This window comes from Peromyscus maniculatus, chromosome 1 (assembly GCF_049852395.1).
Source record: "Peromyscus maniculatus bairdii isolate BWxNUB_F1_BW_parent chromosome 1, HU_Pman_BW_mat_3.1, whole genome shotgun sequence".
In the NCBI taxonomy this organism is placed as follows: Eukaryota; Metazoa; Chordata; class Mammalia; order Rodentia; family Cricetidae; genus Peromyscus; species Peromyscus maniculatus.
In genome coordinates, this window is record NC_134852.1 from 183,022,793 (window position 1) to 183,034,839 (window position 12,047).

The window sequence follows — 12,047 nt, forward strand, 5'->3', positions numbered from 1 at the left end:
TTGCTTCTTTGAACCTTTTTCTTTTTCACTTTTTTTTGTTGTTGTTTTGTTTTGTTTTGAGACAGGGTCTTACTGTGTAGCCCAGACTGGGCTTGAACTCATAATTCCTCTGCCTTACCCTCCCAAGTGCTGGGGTTATGTTATATTGGAAATTATATAGATAAATTTTCATCTAATAGTAGAAGTGGGAATCAGAAAGGCCTTAGGTTTTCTAGATTATTTGAGGGCTCTCATTCTCCTACTCATTGTGTGAGTGTGTGGACACTGAGATGAGATCTACTTAGCTTATTTGACTACAACAAACTTATAACCACGCTCTGCGCCATTCCTGTATGCCCAGAAAATATACTGTATGTTTTTGGGGGCACAGCCATAGTCATGCAGTTATGTCTTGTCTATCGCTGCCCTGGAACTATGATGACAGTGCTGGGTAGTGACATCAGGCTGCCATGTCCTGCCAAGCTCACATGTTTGTTCTCAGGCCCTGGGAGGAAAAGTCCTTTGCCTCCATTTTAGAAGATCAGGTAATGAAGACTATCCTTTCCCATGGGCTTCCGGTGTTAACATTTGCACCATGGGTCATGGTGTGCTGGGGACTGGGTTTCCCTCACATTCTCTTCATTTCACATTATGAATCACACTATTTCATCTTATGGATATAATGAGAATAGGAAGTATTTCCACCAAAACTCACACTCACCCTCAGAGAGCATTAATGTCTCATAGCAGAAACCTGTTTAAACCATCGCCTTTCCACTCAGAGAGCACTCTAGGGAGAAGGTCCAATAGGAGAAGAAACAGAAAAGTACCAGATGGTAGTAGGACTGTGTCTCATGGGACTCATGCCACTACAATGGGAGACTAGAAAAGGATGTGGGTGTTGGTTACTGGTAAAAGACGTCTGTCTACCTCTCAAAGCTCATTCTGAACACGCACATTATTTTCGAGCCTTGAGCTGGCTGGAACAAGGAGCAATTTTTAGAGGACCATTGTTGCAGCATTTCTAAAAGATGACTGCTCACCTCCACTTGCCCATAAGCAGCACTGCCATGTTACACAAGTCACAAATTCCATGTTACACAGACAGATCGGTAAAGGGAACAGGCAGGAATGGAATAGTTCTGGAGGCTGAAAATAAGCAAAGCCTCCTAGAGAAGGTGTTTGCAGGAATTCTTCTTTAAGTAAGGAAGAAAAGATACTTTGTTGGACCTTAAATGAATAACTTTAAAGGAGGTGAGAAAGAATGTGAGGGAATCAGAATCAGTGATAGTTACACTCCAGAACCATAACACTGCCTGAATAATGTGAGAAAAAAAAACAGTAAATAAGTCATATATGAAAATGTCTCTGATTCCTCCTACTCTATGACTATTCTCTCATTGGCAAGATGTCACAGAAAAGAACAGAATTCATTTTTAAGGATGATTTTTTTCAATACAGAAGATCAGTTTGTTGGATGATGTCCAAATTCACCAGAATCATGGATATTCTTTTACCTTTTTTCTTTCTTTCTTTCTTTCTTTCTTTCTTTTTTTTTGGAATGGGCACTGAAAGAATGGATGGACTCTGTACCAAGACATACTGAAGGAGAGTATGTTTTCACTATTATATCATTAAAACATATTTAAGGAATTTCTGCTTGCTGGGTAATAGGATCACTGGTGTTTCTGATATTGCATAGTGACTCTTCCTTTCTTCTTATATTTGTTTGTGGTAGAAATTTAGAGACATTAACACACACACACACACACACACACACACACACACACACACATTCCTTGACAGTAAAGAATTTATGATGCAACATGGTTTGTAAAGAATAAAGATGAGAAGAACATCTCAAGTATTACAGATTAAGCCAATATTTTCTTAAAACATTAGAGAAATAAAGCTGGGTGGTGGTGGCACATGCCTTTAATCCCAGCACTCAGGAGGCAGAGGCAGGCAGATCTCTGTGAGTTTGAGGCCAAACTGGGCTACACAGTAAGTTCCAGGAAAGGCACAAAGCTACACAGAGAAACCCTGTCTTGAAAAAACAAAAACAACAACAAAATAAATTAGAGAAATAAAAGGTAAAATAGAGGCAATTATATGAATAATGAATCAAGCATTTACTGTACATAAAAAAATCACCAAACTTGATATATATCTTCTTTTCATTTAGCCTCTGTTTCTAATGACCTAAGCACAAGCATCGTTATCTGTATTTTGAAGAAAGCTGACAATGTAGTTGTCCAAGGCAGTAAGCCCTAGACAGAGGAGCTGCTCCATGTCAGGGGTCCAACTACACAGTGTACTCCTGGGAACTGTAGGGTACAATCAGGAGGCAGGAACAGGCTGTGAAATCATAAGATGTGGAACAAAGAAGACTTAGGGATGATGCCTTCAGTTTACTGGTGTTCTGACTTCTCCATGTGTCAGGCGTGTTTCCATAGCAGTCTGTGCATTGCTCAATTAGAGGAAATGTCAGCTTCCTGCTTTGTTTCCCTCAGACCAATATTCTTGGCAATGCATCAGGCTCATATCTAGATCCTGAGATTCTGCCAGCATCTCATGCTTGAAGGATGCTCAGTAATGTTTGTCAGTGGCTAAGCATATGTGAGATGCATTACTGCTGGGTGAGGCAAGAAAAGTACCTACAAGTTGGGACATGACTCCAATACATCTTTACTATTCCTGTTCTTACACTATTTCTCATTTAGCTTTCTTCCCTCATAAACTTAAGCCTATGTCCCTTTCACCTACGTGATTAAACAGTTTGCAAAGGAGAATAGAGACGATGGACGATGAGGTTTAGACTAATGGGAACGAAAACCTCAAAATAAATGAACCACAAAACTTTAGAAGGTTAGATCACAGGTCATACTAGAAGCTGTAAATGCATTATATTTGCAGAAGCTGTTGCAAGGAGGTTAAGCGCCTTTCTCAAGGGCACAGCATCTAATTAGTGGTTCAACCAAGACCTCATATATTTAAAGTGGTACTGCCCTTTACCCAGTACAGTGAATGTTTTTCATAAAAGGAGAAGGATGTGATCACACTCAAAAGGGGAGATGGAAAGTGTCAAGAACATTATAAACAGCAGAGAGAATTGTTGAGATATGAAGTTAAGGGGTATGAAACATGGGCACAAAAGAATTCAGGAGCAAATAATCACTTTCTTAAAATAACTTCATGTTACATTGCAACTCATTATTCAAAATCCTGCTATGATTATTTTCATACTCTGTTTAATGTTGTATTTCTTTTAAATAAAAGAAGATTAGTTATTACATGGAACTAATCATCCGAGTATAATCATGTGTCAAGAGACTGCAGCTGGGCAAGGTCATGCACACCTGTTCTCTGTCATTCTGGAGGAACAAGGGTTGTCTTGAGATCAGGGCAAACCTTTTGCTGTACTGTAAGATGCTGTATCTCCCCCAGGGGACGGAACACTGCAGAGGGAAAAGGCTGCTAATGATCATTCATTGTGTTTTGGTAACTACGCAGGGAAATAAGATGCTAACATGTGTATCTTGTCTACTATGAAATGTGCCTTTTATGCCTTCCCTGGTTCCTTATTCGTTCCCTTTCGTCCATGAAAGCTGTCTTGTAAAGAGTATCAGATGTGTGCACAGCAATGACACATGCTGAGATAACCTGAGACAGCACCCCATTCAGTGCAGTAGTAACGCATGCACCAACAGGCTGCACAGTCTACAGTGCACACAATGGCGCGCTATTTAGTGGGCCCTGCTAAGTCACATCAAGGTTAGGCATTGCTTTCATTGAATAGGTTTGTGTTACCTCTTAAAAGAAAAATAGGGGAAGGAAAGAAGGAACAAAGGAGAAACAAGAGGCACTGGTATGATAAAATGATACCCTACCCAATGATAGTGGTACAAGTCATTAACAAAATGCTAAGTGGACACAAAAGGGTATCTCATCAAAGTGTGTGGTGATTCCATACAGTTTGACAAATGATTACAAAAACACAGATTTGGATTTAACCTATACACAAATGTGCTTCATAATTAATACAATTTACAAAGAGCTTCTAGTACAACCCATTATTACAACAGGAGGCTATGCTGGGTATGGTAGCTCATGTCCACCAGGCTCTTTAGGCCACAGAAGCTGAGGGATCTACAGGCTTGTGCAGAGCTTGGACAATGAGCTACCAAGACCCCTCAAGGAAAAAAGAAAATTTTCTATGGGGCTGCAATAATAATAACAATTAGCAGAAAGAATGAAATATTAGTAATATTAACCTGCCATTGTGTTTTCTCCAATAGCCATATGTTGGTAGGTTTCTATGCCAGTAATGGAGGCACTTACCTGTAATCTCAGAAGGGAAGTTAAGGAAGGGGGATCAAAAACACTGAAGACAGCTTATGTTAGATAGGATGTGGAGAAAAGGGAACACTCCTCCACTGCTGGTGGGAGTGTAATCTTGTACAGCCACTCTGGAAATCAGTATGGTGGCATCTCAAAAAACTGGGAATCAACCTACCTCAAGACCCAGCAATATCACTCTTGGGCATATACTCAAAAGATGTTCAACTACACCACAGTACATTTGCTCAGCTATGTTCATGGCAGCACTATTCATAATAGCTGGAACCTGGAAACAACCTAGATGCCCCTCAACTGAAGAATGGATAAAGATAATGTGGTACATTTACATAATGGAGTATTATTCAGAGGCAAAAAAAAAATTCCATCATGAAATTTGTAGGCAAATGGATAGAACTAGAAAAAAAAATTATCCTGAGTGAGGTAACCCAGGCTCAGAAAGACAAGCACAGTAATATACTCACTCATAGGTGAATGTTAGATGCAAAACAAAGGATAAACGGGCTACAACCCACAACCCCAGAGAAGCTAGGTATAGAGGAGGACCCTACGAGGGACATACATGGATGATCCCAGGAAGGGGAAATGGCTAAGATCTCCTGGGTAAACTGGGAGAGGGGAGTAGAGAGGAGGAGATGAGAGGTAGAAACATGAGGGTTCGAAATGGCTGAGTTCGGGGAGGGACAGAGAGGGAGAGCAATGAAAGAGATATCTTGACAAAGTGAGCCATTATGGGGTTAGGGAGAAATCTGGTGCTAAGGAAATCCCCAGGAACCCACAAGGATGTCCCCAGCTAAGATTCATAGCAATGGTGGAGAGGGTGCTTAAACTGGCCTTCGTCAGTACTCAGATCGGTGACTACCCTAATTATCATCATAGACCCTACATCCAGTGACTGATGGAAGCAAATACAGAGACCCACAGCCAAGTACTTGGCCAAGCTCCTGGAGTTCAGTTAAAGAGAGGGAGGAGGGATTATAGGAGCAAGGGGAGCCAAGATCATGATGGGAAAAACCATAGAGACAGCAGACCCAAGCTAGTGGGAGTGGACACTGGACTGACAGCTGGGGAGCCTGCATGGGTGGGCACTAGCCCCTGTGAAGGAGGGTGACAGTTGTGTGGCTTGATTCATGCCAAGTGCATGATCTGGCTTTTTAAAAACCCATTCCCTATGGTGCCATGCCTTACTCAGTCTTCATGCAGAGGGGAGGGACTAGGGCCTGTCCCAACTTGGTATGCTAGCCTGTGTTGAATACCCAAGGGAGGCCTCACTCCCTATGAGGAGTGGGTGAGGGTGGGATGGGGAGAGGAGGAGGGGGAGCAGAAGAAGGGGAGGGAAGGGGAACAGTGGGTGGTATGTAAAATGAAAAGAAACTTTAAATAAACAAGTAAACCTTTATTTTAAAAAAAGATGTATCTCATGACTATAGATGCAAGACTTCTAAGTAAATTTTAGTCTGTAAAATTCATGGGTAGAAACAAAACATAAAACACACCAACCAAATGAAGTTTGTACTAGGAATGCCAGGTTGGATTAACATTTACAATCAATTAGTGATCATACATGGTGCTGTGGATCTTTGATCCCAGCATTTAAGAGGCAGAGAATAGTAGATCTCTGTGAGTTCAAGTTCTACCCGATAAGTTCCAGGCCATCCTGTGGTGATATATTGCTTGTAATCTAGGAAATAAAGCAGCTCTGTTTCTCTGATGTTAAGGTAAGCTTTATTTCCTAGATTACAAACAATACATCACCACACCAGCCTGGGCTAAATAGAAGATAGATAGATAGATAGATAGATAGATAGATAGATAGATAGATAGATAGATAGATAGATAGATAGATAGATAGATGATAGATAGATAGATAGATAGATAGATAGATAGATAGATAGATAGATAGATAGATAGATATGAGTGGTTCAATAGCAGTTGTCTGTTTATATTTAGTCGCGATAGAGTTTATCTCTATTTCTCTTTTCGTTCAGTATGTTTTTGAGCATTTTTGATACTGAGAATTCTAAAGATCTTCTACTAAGGTAGAGAGTATTGTACGCAAACATTTACATATTTTAAAAAAGCCTCCTACAAAAACAACAACAGCAACAATAAAACAAATCTTCGATCTATAAGTTCCCCCAAAGAGAGGCACAAATGTTAAAAAGTCGTTGACTTCACTTTCTTTTTAGCTTTATTGAGTCAAATTGAATGTTGTGATTAAATGTGGGTCTTTATCCAATGTAAGGTGGCAAAAACTTCGAATACAGTGAAGTACAGATACATATATACATTGCAAAATGATTATGCAATCATGTTAATTAAAATATTTATCAAATCACAGTCAACTTTGTATTTGTGTCTATGTGGGGATACATGTTGAACATTTGAAGCCTCCAAGCAAATTTTAAATGTGAAGCACATTGTCAGCGCATGAGTCATCAGGGTTTCTGCTAGTTCTCCAGATTGTTTATCTTATAACTTTCAACTGTTCATTGAAAGGATAGAGAGATTACATTTAAAAGGTGCACTGCTAAATTGGTCATGGTGGTGCACACCTTTAATCCCAGCACTTTGAAAGAGAGGCAGCCTGATCTTGTAAGCTGGAGACCAGCCTTGTCTACATAGTTAGTTCTAGGCCAGTTAGAACTGGCTAGTGAGACCTGTTGCAAAATAAATTAATTAACTAATTAAAAAACAATAAAATCCACAGAAATATTTAGGGAGTGGAGAGGATGGCTTATAAATTAAGAGCACTTGCTACTCTTAAAGAGGACCCCAATTTGGTTACTATAACCCACATCAGGTACCTCATGGCTGCCTAAAACTACAGTTGCAAGGTATCCAATGCTCTCTTCTGGCTCCTGTTGGTACTAGGAATACATACATAAATACAGGCATTCACATGTACACATAAATTGTATATAAGAAGTACCACTCGATAACATAATAATACTTAGGAAATGTAGTGACCTAGGAAACACTATGCTAATGGAAAAAACAGTAGATACCTAAAGACAAATGCTGCATTGTTTCCTATGTAAAATCAAGAGAAACTTGAGCGTGTAAGAGAAAAGAATGGGGCATATAGGGAATGGGGAGAGTGAAGAACTGGTTAATGGTTACTAGTACTTAAGTTAAAAAATGATTTTGAATTGCTCAAATTTCAGATTCCTGCACTGATTTGAGGTGTTTCATTACTAGGGTTTTTTACTTAATAGTTTTTTATTTCTATTTTATTGGCAAAAATTTAAAATATAATAATAATTGGGTACTTTTTACTTGGATAGTAGTGTACTAGTCAGAAGAACAGGACTCTTCAGGTACTATGTCTCCTAAGTGATGCTTAGAGTTATTGTTCTCTGCTATTCAGTCAAGTGCAAACATTCATGTATAAAAACCATTCTTATCTCACAGGCTCTTCAAAAAAACATGCAGTACAGTTTGCTGACATCTGACCTATTCATTTAACCATGTCTCTATTATATTTTGTAATTTGACACTTTTGTATGGTCATTTTCATTTTTGTGTTAAAGAGATTTCTAGTATACCCAAATGAACTTGATAATCTAGACCAGTGGTTCTCAACATATGGTTCACAACATCACAGGAGTCACATATCAGATATCTTGAATATCAGTTTTTACATTACAATTCATAACAGTAGCAAAATTACAGATATGAAGTAGCAACAAAATAATTTTAGAGTTGGGGGTTACAACAACCTGAGGAACTGTATTAAAGGGTTGCTGCATTTAGGAAGGTGGAGAAACATTGCTCTAGACATTCAGATATTCCTTTAAACCATCAGCACTTATTAAAGAAAAATGTGAGAATATTGATGTATATTCACACTTAGAGAGAGAGGGGGGTGGGGAGAGAGAAAAACAGACAGACACTGTGGTATGGCCAAATAAAACAAGGAGGCAGAAGAATAGAAATGGGTAGAAGTTCTCATGCCATCCGAAGTCCAGCCCTTACAAGGCCCCAGAAGGTGCATTCAGGAGGAGAACTTTAAAATTAAAATATATGTTGTAATTTTTCAATAAAATTCAATCATGATCATATAATGATAAACTTCTACATTTCCATTCCACTAGCTTGTGCAAACCTGCTTCTAGACTCGGCACTATGCAACAAAATAATTAAAAACTTAATTAAAAGACTAAACTGAAAACATTTTACTACAAATTGGTAAGTTGTAACTTCTGTCCTCTTACAGTGGCACACATATGGCTTTCTGATTCACTTTTCATGCCTCCAATGCCTATTCACATTCTCCCAGAGCAACAATGCATTTCCTTTTTTAAATGGTGCTTTTCCTCTCCCATCTTTCAGAGGCACATCATAAAACAATGCAGCTGAACACATCACATGTGCATCATTCTTTACACTGTCCCATAAATGTGAGTCACACTTTGTCTAGGTTTTGACGTGAAAAAGGAATAATGGGATGGCATTGGAGTGAATTAATTTTATGAACTAATAATAAAAGAGCAAAGGATGAAAGTGCATTAAGTAATCAGAAAGCTATCTGGTCCCCAGCACATCAATAGACTGCAGCAAAATCTTTTATCAGACTAATCCCTGCTGCCAAGCATGTGATGCCACATTTTGCCCATCTGCACTATTCTTATAGCTATTATTCAAAAAACCTTGCTGGTATTGTTTACTGTTATTTTTCAAATATTGTATATTAAATTGAAACAGAATTTTTTTTTCATCTCTTGATCTTTAAAATGATAGAAGGCACTCACTCACACTGCACTGGAGATTAGAAACTCACCTGTACCTGAATTCTTAGGAATCTTAGGCTTTAATCAAAGATCCTCCCCCAAAGAGGTGGACTCAAAGCACATTTCCAAGGCCTGAAAGATGGCTCTGTGTGTAAAGGTGACTGTCACCAAGTCTGATGATCTGACTTCAATCCCTGGACCCATGTGAAAGGAGAAAAGTGATTCCTGCAGGTTTTTCTCTATTGTCCACACAGACCATCACATGGGACAACCCCCCACCTCCCCCAACACATGAGTAAATATAATTTTAAATTTTAAAGTGTGTGTCTGTTTAGTATACAGAGAGAATTCTGAAGAAGAGACTCACAGTGCCACTTGTCTTATAAGTAGCCAAAAGCAAAATCATTTTAAGTGCTCTGTCTGGAGTTACAGACAGATTGTCCATTCACCCACTTGCCCATAGATCAAGATAAAGATATGGAAATTGGTGTGTTTGAAAAGTGATAACAATAAAAGTCTATGTAAAATGTATCCAGATACAGGCTTGTTCTCCTCTGATTGTAATTCTAACCCTAAAGCATACCCTTGGCATAGGCCGAGCTCCTTTCTGGAATGCTCAGTTTTAAAAGGTTTGTCCCCTAACAGCCTATCACGTGGTCCATTTCTCTTACTGTGAGTCATTTAACAGATGGCATTCTTTGTGGGCATATTCTGATGACAGATAACAAAGCGCCTTTAACCTGTATTTAGATGTAAAGGCTACAAAGCTGCAGTCATAGTTTAGAATTAGCTTGGGGGAGAGTGGAAATGCAGTAACATCATAGCAGTCCCAAATAAAACTTTACATCTGCTGCTTTTGCTCATACCTAGATTTATTAAGGCTGAGGAAAGCTTGCTTGCTTATGTTTGGAAAACAGGGCTGAGGGTCCACACAGCTTCCACAGAGAAACAAACACTGTGAACTGAGTGTGAAAATCAAATACACCAAACATTAGAAATGCCCCGAGGTTTCTGCTGATCACACTGGGTTTCCCACCTCAAAACAGGAGATGAAAACAGTAAAATTCACACTCAGAAATGCCATCAGGGAATGACTGACGTGAAGGGAAACCGGAGTGATTTAAAGGAAAGGGAAAGTAGGGATTATAAAACAAGCAAAAGGCTCTGTCTGATAAGTAACGTGAGAATATCATCAAAAAGCGCAAAAGAACAGGCTTGTTTTCTATTGTGAAGAGGTTCTTTTTAGTCATATCTAGATGAGGTTCCTGGTGCCTTTTGTGTTTGTGTGTCTAGTTCTCCAGGCTTGGGGTACTTTATGCTGTAACTTCATTGAATGGGTCTCTGTGTCTTTAGATTTACCTCTGCACCTGGCTCTATCATGTGATCTTAGGTGTGATCTGTAGATTGTATCCTGGAATTCCTGGACATTGTGGTCATGTTCATTTTTGTTTCATCATTGATATTTTAATGCGGTATTTCATCAACCTTGTCCTCCATCCCTGATACTCATTCTCCTGCTTGATTGAGTCTATGGGTGGTGCTTTTTCAGTTTGTTTACTTGATTCATTAGTGTTTCTAAAATTTCCATGTGTTTTTTGTTTCAAAACCAAAATTTCCTTTCTGAAGGCTTTTTCCATGTTGCTGACTTCTCCAACCATTCTGTTGACTTTGGGCTCCATGTTGCTGACTTCTTTATCCACTCTGTTGACTTTGGGCTCCATGTTCCTAACTTCATTGTCCATTCTGTTGACTTTAGGCTCCATGTTGCTGACTTCATTATCCATTCTGTTGACTTTGGGCTCCATGTTGTTGACTTCTTTATCCACTCTGTTGACTTTGGGCTCCATGTTGTTGATTTTTACCTGTCCAGCTCCTGTACTGATTTCATTTGCTTGCTCATATCCTCTTTCAGGTCACTTGTCATTTTTACTAGAAAGCTTTTGAAATCTTCATCTGGCATTTTCCCTTGAGTTCAGCAGCTGTGGAACCGTGATCTTTTGAAGGAGTCATGCTGCCTTGATTTTTCATATCCCTCATGATGCTGATGCAATTTGTGTATCATTTCTTTGGAACCTCTTATGGTTTGTTTGCAAGCACACTGGTCTGGAAGGTTTAATCATCAGTACTTGAGGAAAAATCGCAGGATTATAATTCTGGACTCTGAAGAGCCCAAGTGTTTAGTGAAGGTCACAGAACAATGGCAGCTGAACTGCCACGGGCAATTATCAGCAGACAGTGGACAATGGTGATATCAGAAAGATACACAGTTTTAAGCCTTTCTTCCTCCTATGAACATTCCTGCTTGGACAATGCTCTAAGATAGTGGACAAAATATTTTAAAAATATTTCTAAATATAGGATGATCTGGTGAGAAAGTGTCAGTAGTTCAAAGTCAAAATATATGTAGTAGTAGCAAAGTATAGAACCAAGTATTAACAGTATTCAAGCCAAGGAGGATATGTTAAATGCAAGAGTCCATAAATTTCCATTTGATTGGCTGAGCAGTGCTCTCAGATAAAATTGGGACCAAAAGATGCTGTAACTTTAATATTCTATATAATATGACTACATTACTATTAAAATGAGCATCTTATCAAGCATCTATAACATAAAATTTCTAATTGTTTATGGTGGAATCATTATTCTTTTTCCACTTTTACATGGGTTGCAGGGATTGAACTCAAGTCACTAGACTTGGGAAGCAAGTGCCTGTAGACAAATTGCTAAATGGTCTTACTAATAGAAAACATGGAGCCAGATATAGGGGTGAAAACCTGAGAGAGATCAGAGGAATAGGAACAGCTACATGCTAACCTCACCTCACCAACTCCGCAGCTTCCAAAAGCGAGATACTTCCTTTCTACTCACACCTATATGCCTTACTGTTCGGCCATCTGATTTGCTCTCTCTGTCCAGCAACATCACTTCCTCTTCCTGCCCAGTTCTGTCACTCCCTGTCTATCTGTACAGACCTCC

At 39.1% G+C, this 12,047-nt stretch overlaps 1 protein-coding gene across 4 annotated transcripts in view; it reads right to left on the reverse strand.

The window, feature by feature from the left end:
• Prkg1 (protein kinase cGMP-dependent 1) overlaps positions 1–12,047 on the reverse strand; it is a 1,181,731-nt gene that overhangs the window by 240,474 nt on the left and 929,210 nt on the right. The gene's annotated exons all lie outside the window — the stretch shown is intronic.